Below are 8,116 nucleotides of genomic sequence, written 5' to 3'. Positions count from 1 at the left end.
TATATTATATATATGTATATATATATATTATATGATATATATATTACGCTTCTATATAGCGCGTACTTTAGGCCTCTTTACAGCCATAACACATCTTGTCATCGTAATCATTGGTCATCGCTGCACACATGAAAATGCATGTCGCTGTTGGCCAATCCTGGCCCCTGCTCCGCACGAATCCACTATCATCATCATCATGTTGCATTTTCGATCTAAACTTTCTTTCTATGGGCACAAGTACGACCAATAGAGTTTCGTGTTTGCCGACTTGAGCTTTTTGTTCTTCCGTCGCAGGCACCTTGCACAATATTGGATTAGGACAGCGAGCTCACTTACTCTAAAGTGCAAGATGATGCGTATTTCATAAAAGAATGTTTCGGCCGTGTATACACAAGTGGCGCGGCCTAGTTTAGATGTGTGAGTGTCTTGGCTTTAGATATCGGACACATACTACCAATGACTGTCGTTCCTCGCACACAGCTATACAAACCAATTTACTACTGGAAGCGTTGACTCAACGTGGTAATTATTCCGTGCAATGATTATACCTTTAGAGCGCCCTTTCTCCGGTTTAGTGCTTAAACATTATCAATCGATGAGAATCGGCCGATCAAGTAATCTTTAGCATTATTTTCCTGGAATTTTCTTTTATTCAAACAACTAGGCCCCATAAAAACCGGGGTGTCCAATTATCTTCTTCTAAGACACCGTTATACGGCATCCATCCCATTAAAAAACGAAAGTACTTTAACCCCCGCTTACCAAACTCATAAGGAAAAAAAGAATGCCGACAAACCGGCAAGCTGCATTTAATAGGAGAACCCAAGATCTAGATAAGTGAGTATGCTGAAAGGGATGCGCACGAATACGGAAGAATGTACGCTTAAAGTTCATGAGCCCATGAACGATCTGAAAACACCGCGGAGTGTCTATTGACTTCAACCTGTCGTGGTAATTGGCCGGGGCGCGGTGTTGGACATCCAGTCGTGAAGGCCTTCTCCGTCTTCCGCTCTTTCGGCTCGCGTTTATTTCCCTGGGGGACTGCAGGTCGCCTGCGAGACTGCGGCTCGCACTCCCCCTTGTCCCTTGTTTGCCTTCGCTGCACTCTTGATTGGCCATGTACGTCATTACTTTAGACGCTGTATTTTCTGTGAGGTGGCAATGATGTCCTTTGTAAATGCGTACACGCTGCGAGCTAGTGGATAGCGTAGCGAGAAGAGATGTGCTCCGCGTTCACATCGGATGCCCGTCTAGACCCGGGAAAACTCCAGTTCGATCGGATCTGGTGCGCTGATGTCTAAACATACTGACGGTGGCGAATGAAAGAGCTAGATCATCGGTGGTCTTCCAAGGCATCTACCTAGGAAACCCAGCTCACGGATCGTCAAGGGGTCAAGTCATGCAGATTAGAAAACAGATTTCGCGTTTTCGACCGCGTTTTTACGTCCAACCACTCTGTTGAAAGCTCCAGTAATCGTCAACTGACTCACTCTTTCACCTCAGACGTGTGTGTCTTTCTCGATCTTTCCAATCGCAGAACATGTCGTTGTTTTACAGTGTTTGTCGTTTAATATATGCACTAGAATTGAGGCCAGGAAAGAGCGGCTCAAGAGGGCAACCAGGACAGGGCCACACTTCGCAATAATTTGTTTCCGGAAAAGCTTCTAAGAGTTTTGAGGCATTTGGCACAAGCGCAAATGCATCAAGCACTCATGCATCATCGCAGCGCTTAGAAACACGGGACACATACATATGCAGGCAGGTCAGGTGCCGCAGTTGAGAGCATGTGATTACCTTTGCTCTGTTTATGACGCATGTTCGAATGGTCAACTGGCCCGCACTTCCTGGCTAACTGGATTGCTTATTGTTTATTGGTAACCCAAGACACGGTGAACTTATGAACAGTTGCCTTAGGCCTCACCCACCTTACAAAGAGCACGCAGTGATCATAAAATCCATTTCAGAATTGTGAGTAGTCTTACTATCATACGCTCACCGTGCAAGATTTATTAGTAATGCGGAAGGTGCCAGCCTCGCATCCTTCATCTGCAATGCCATGCTCACTGTAATGGGATTCATTAACCTATGCGTCCTGGCTTAACCCCTGCGTACATGGCCGCAGTGTAAACTAAATCTAATATATTGCAGCAACATAGCAATCCACAAAATCCCAGCATTGTTCCTTCCATGGCCTTGTTTATTTAAAGGGGCCACGACACGGTCGCCCAAAGATATGTGGTTTTCAGCGAAAACTAGAAGAGGGTCTATTATGCTACAGTGAAACCTCGGTGATACGATCACAGCTCATACCATTTTGGGGTGATACGAATTTTACAGCGAAAGCTGTTATGAGATCATTTCACCGGCCGTTTTTGGCGCCGTAGTTGTCCGCCGCCGCCGCCGCCGCCGGTGTCCGTAACCAGTATCGCTCGAAATAGAAAAAAAACGAAGAAAAAATTCCAGGATGGAACGAGGTTCGAACCTGGCCCTCTGCCTGGGAGCCCAGTATTCAACCTCTGAGCCATGCCGGTGCTTGAAACTGCTTTGCAAAAAGGTCCTATACAAGCTTAATGTCGGGAAGGAACCACATTAGCATATGCAATATAGCGTGGTAGAAGAGTAAAATAAGCACCAAGCGTCGCACAACGCGAATTCTGTAACCAGGCGTCACACAATACGAATTGCGGCAACGAGTAGGTTGTTGAATGCTTCCAACCTATTACAAAGGCTCTGCCATAATTCTTCATCGTCATCAGGCACAGCATCAACAAAGTGCGCATAATGCCTTACATGCGTTTAGCAGGTACCACGGCTCTCCGTAGAATGACGAAAAATGGGCACAGTGCCTGCTGCCCTACTTCTCAAAAAATTACAATGATTTATAGCGTAGTGGGTTCTTCGGCAAGTGCACTTGTATTGGTTGCCAAGGAAGCCCATAAGCGTATGATCCATTTCCTCGGGTTGGTTGGTTGGTTGAAAAACTTTAGTTGGTCGTGCAAGGCGCGCCGTCAGCGCGCAGCGGGCGACTCCACGTCGGGGACCGTCAGGCCAAACCTGCCGACCGCTCCGCGGGCCTGCGGACGGCCCAGAGCTGGTCAGCCAGAAGGGAGCTGCGGAGAGCCGCCTCCCACCTGGCCGAGTGCCTTCCTCGCGGTCTCAGTAAAATAGAATGATTTAGAGCGTAGTGGGTTCCTCGCAAATGCACTTGTATTGGTTGCCAAGGAAGCCGTAAGCGCATGATCTATTTTCCTAGGGTCTCAGTAAAGTTCCCACCCCCGTCTCTCTCCCACGTCAACGTATGGCTATACAGCATGATGGGAGAGGGAAATAGCGACCGGGCGTCACCCAATGCAAATTACATAACTGGGGTGCTATGCAGGATGGCCCGAGCTTCTCGGGCACACGAGTTTGCTCCGAGCTTGCATTACGGTGGTCACGACAGGAAGACAGTGCGGAGCACGCGATAGCAGCGTTGATAAACAACGCTACAAGAACGAGACTATCGTCCACAACGCATGCGCGGCGTTTTTCGGCGGTTTTCAAAGGAACACCGCGTACGAACGCGTCAGCGCCGCCACTCAGTCAACATTTGACAGTGCAGCGACGTCAGCGTGGTTGTCGCGCTATCTTTTGCCAACTGATCATCGCTCCTCCCACGGGCGTGTTCGTGGGCGTTTGTCCTCTTTCGGAAAATTCTTTCGTTCCACCTGCAGCATGGAAATTTCCACTCTCAAAGGCAACAAGGGCGCACGCGCAGCACTCTGGTGCAGCTCGTTTCGCTTCTCTGGAATATTACAGATAAATAAACGGACAGGTTACTGCTATTACTTACATTGCACGTCTGAAGATTTTCTGTAGTAGCGAATCGGTAGAACAATGCCTCAACAAACAAGTAAATAATAAGCAAGGAAATAGTTCTCGCCAAAAATCCCACCAGGGCGCTTGCTTCATAGCTGGGAGTGGTACGTCGTGAGAGCGGTGAAAGTGAATGCCAGACATCGTAGCCACGTGATGATATAACCTTTAGTTCTTCGTGCGTGTGTGCATAGTCTGTGCGATTAGGCTCATAGATGAATCGTGCCGCTCGCTGGCGTTGCGTCGTGAGCACTGTTCCTCGGCAAGAGGAAACGCGGTGGGCGGACCCTCTCTTCGCCGCGGGCGTCTGTCAGTAAAACTGATTGACGCGCGAACTCGGGCACAAACTCGTTGATCCTGAAAAGGCCCCAGTTCAACTCGTAACTGTCATAGTGCCGGTGTGCTTGTCAAGTGTTTTATGCGGTGGACGCTAGTCAGCAGCTTCTTTGCATATAAAATAACTTGGTCAGCTTGCGCTACTTGCGCGAAGGCTGGAGCCATCGGAAGAGCTTGTGGTCACCTAGCTTCTTCCAGCTTTTTACGTGGCTCGTCTACTCAGTATGCTTGGTCTGCTTCGGAGTAATGACCGTGTCAGTTCGGTCTCAATATTGGTTTTATTGATTAGGTAGGTCTTAAGTAACATGATAGTTAATAGTCCTTTCTTTTTCAAGTAGAAAACAGCGCTACGAGACGGGACAAAAGAAAGGACACAAACACGGCGCTGACTATCAACCAAATGTGCTTTATTCCACCAGTCCGCATATTTATACTCCACAATGACTAAAGAAAGCATAACAAAAAAGCAGAAAAAACCTGGTCAGCCTTGAAGTCATGCACCAACCAGCCCAAATTCGTACGTTACTGTAGTCCTTTCTTAATTGTTAATGTTTTAATTACCACGACATTAATTACCCAGGTTTAATTCGCAAGGTCCTGAATAGCACGGAGGTAATTAGCATAATACTAATTAGCACGGTTCTAATTAAGACGACTCCAGTGAGTAAGGCCTTCATTATCTTGGTTTTAAGTACACGCTCCTAATTGGCGTCGTGTTAATTAGCACTAATTGTCGATGTTCTAATTACGGGGTCATTAATGAGTCAGGTTTATTTCGCAAGGTCCTAAAGAGTACCGAGGTAATTAGCATAATTCTAATGAGCACGATCCTAATTAACACGCTCCCAATTAGCGTCGTGTTAACATTAATTTATATTATCTTAATTACGACGGCATTAATTACTCATGTTTAATTCGCAAGGTCCTGAATTGTAAAGGTGTAATTAGCATAATCCTGATTAACCCGATCTCGGTGATTAAGGTCTTGATTATCTTGGTTTTAATTACATGCTCCTAATTAGTGTCGTGTTAGCATGATCTTAATGACCTTGTTCCTAGCTTTACACGCCTTCATTAGCATGGTCTTAGTAAGACGTGGCTTAGTTAGCTCAGCCTTCGCATGATTTGGCCTAATCAGCTTCATCATAGCACGTCCTGACTTAGCTAGGTATACCGCCCAGCCAATTAGCTAATCATCCGGGCGCACGTGCTCTGGGAGCGAGCAGACGATGAAGAAGAGAACGACGAGGGCGCGCGCCGGCCGAGCAACGCGCTAGATTGTGCAGGCTGACCATGGTGACTATACATGTGGCCTCGGCGATTAGCTCTAGCCGCCGTTTTATAAGGCGCTCGGTCGGAACTAATCTCAGATGACACGGTGCTGACTATCCTAAAGGATACTTAGTGCAGACATTAATACACTTGAAATGAATTCAAACGGCCCGCGCACACATAAAAAAAAATATAGTTAGTAGAGCTTTCCGCACTTTCTTGCATGGGTGCACTTCTGCACTCAGTGGAAGACAAACAAATGAAAGAAGTTTGACGACACCACCCAACCTTCTCGACCGCCCTTGACGTGACGCCGCGTTCCATCGTAACCAATAGAACGGAGCGCACGCTGAGGGATGGATTTCACCTTCTCGTTCTATTAGCTCGTTCAAAAGGGGGTGTCGCCAGAGCTCGGAAAGATCCCGAGTTTCGCCAAACTCGGGCCATCCTGCATAGCACCCCTGGTGGGCCATTTAAAGCTTCCAACCCATTACAAAGGGTTGAGCTATAATTCTTCGTCGTCATCAGTCGTCGCGTCAACAAAGTGCACATAATGTCTTACAGACGTGTAGCCGGTGCCTCGCTTCTCCGCAGAATGACGAATAATGGCTTAGTAGGTGTTTCCCAACTTCACAAAAATTGTGATTTATGGCGTAGTGGGTACCTTTCTGGTGTACTTGTATTGTAGCCCCAAGAGAGCTAGCTTATGGCATCTTCGACAATTCGCACCGGTGTGCACTGGGGCGCCCAGGCGCTACGATGATTGGACTAAACGGCGTACCAGGGCGCCCCGGTGCGCCCCGGTGCGCACCGGTGCGATTTGTCGAAGATGCCATTACAATGGGCTCTAGAAACGACGCTCTTCCAGCTTTCGCTGTGACTATGCTGCGGTTTCAGCGCAGGCCTGGCGTTTTTTTTCGTTGGTTCCGGCCAAGGCCCATTGTCCTGCAATGTAATGGAGTACGGTTGTTGCGAACCGATTTTCACCCAGCGACCTTTGATACGAACGCACGCTACCGCCCAGGTACGAAGAGGGGCTGTCCACGGTGTCGCGGAAGACGCGCCAAGCACGTGCGAGCGCGGGAACGCAAGCGTGGGCATGCGCGCCGCACCGCCAAATTGTCAGAATCATGGTGTAAGGAAAACACTTTTCTTATGGTCAGAATAAACCTTCAGACACACGTCACGGCCTCAGAGATTGTGTGCGCGAGTCTTTGAGGCTCTTATGTGCCTCCGTGTGCCTTCGCGTTTAGATTACAGAGGACATTAGCGCCATACTTTTTTTCTCTAAGGCGTCGACGTGGGCTGCGGCCCTGAAAAACAATAAATGAAAATGTTCCCCAGCTTTTATTTCTCTCATGCTAAGTTTCCGTGCTTTCTGGTGATACGAATTTCGGATGATACGAATATTTTTGGTGGTTCCGCGAGATTCGTATCACCGAGGTTTCACTGTATACGGATTTCAAAAGTGGGCCGTAAAAGACTATTTCAGTGCAAAACAAGACCTAGAAGTCGCCGGCTGTAAAGCCCGCCCACCGCCGGCGAACGCCATTTTGCTATGGCGCGTGTGACGTCACGTGCAGCACGGAACGGAGCCGTCGTCTTCTACCAAAGTTTCAGCCGCTGCAAATCGTTTAATTTCAGTGCCAAGCTGAAGAAAGTTCAAATATCTCGATATCACGTGCAGCTGACCACGGAACAATATCGTTCGCCGCAATGAAGAGGCTTGCACAGCTAGTTGCTTCTTACGTCACGACTCGCGAGTGCACCAGTGTTGCCTGACTCTCGGGCAGCTCGCGTGTTTATAAAAATATTCGATTATAAATTGAGTGCTCGACCAAATGCGCTAAAATTTCGCCAGCTTATTTGTGAATGCAAAAGGATTAATCCACATAACACAGATTATGATTGAAAATTGGGTGTCATGGCCTCTTTAAACCGTCTTTTCTTGCACGCCTATAAGTGAAAATGCGGGTGTTTTACAGGCAGGACTTCATCCGACGGAGCAGTGGTTTATTTAGCCCAAGGGCTAACACGAAGCAGGCCAGCGATCACAGTACGTAGACTTCCTCTTCTCTCTTGCTCGAGCCCCTTGTCAACTGCCTTCATTACAATCGCTCCCGAGCAATGAGGGAGCCATCCTGGCGACTTAAGGGCAAGGGTACACAGAAGGGTCCTGGTGCTGCTTGAGCCGAGAGAGGTGCACGATTTCCTGTCCACGACGACGCTTATGTGCAGATGCATCCAGCGGCTCTACGAAGTAGTTTACCGGTGTTGTTCGGTGTACTACCCGATAGATACCGTGGTAGTTCGAAGAAAGCTTGTGGGAGAGGCCCGAATGAGTCGACAGAGCCCATAAACACACCAATGCGTTATGGGCAAAGCAGGTAGTTGAGGCATGACGTCGATGTTTTTGGCGTGTCTGGTATTGTGACGTGAACGCACGAGCAAGCTGGCGACATTCTTCAGCATGTGCGGCTGCTCGTGAGACAGTTGTCAACTCTGAGGCGTCCGGCAGATAAGGAAGAATTGTGTCCATTGTGGATGATGGTTCACGCCCATAAAGAAGAAAGGAAGGCGAAAATCCAGTGGTGCTCTGCTTTGCAGTGTTTGTAGGCATACGTGACGAACGGCAGTATGCTGTCCCAATAGT

The sequence above is a fragment of the Rhipicephalus sanguineus genome, chromosome 9 (assembly GCF_013339695.2).
Source record: "Rhipicephalus sanguineus isolate Rsan-2018 chromosome 9, BIME_Rsan_1.4, whole genome shotgun sequence".
NCBI classification, from domain to species: Eukaryota; Metazoa; Arthropoda; class Arachnida; order Ixodida; family Ixodidae; genus Rhipicephalus; species Rhipicephalus sanguineus.
The sequence above is the reverse complement of the archived record's forward strand: the minus strand, read 5'-3'. Positions refer to the sequence as shown.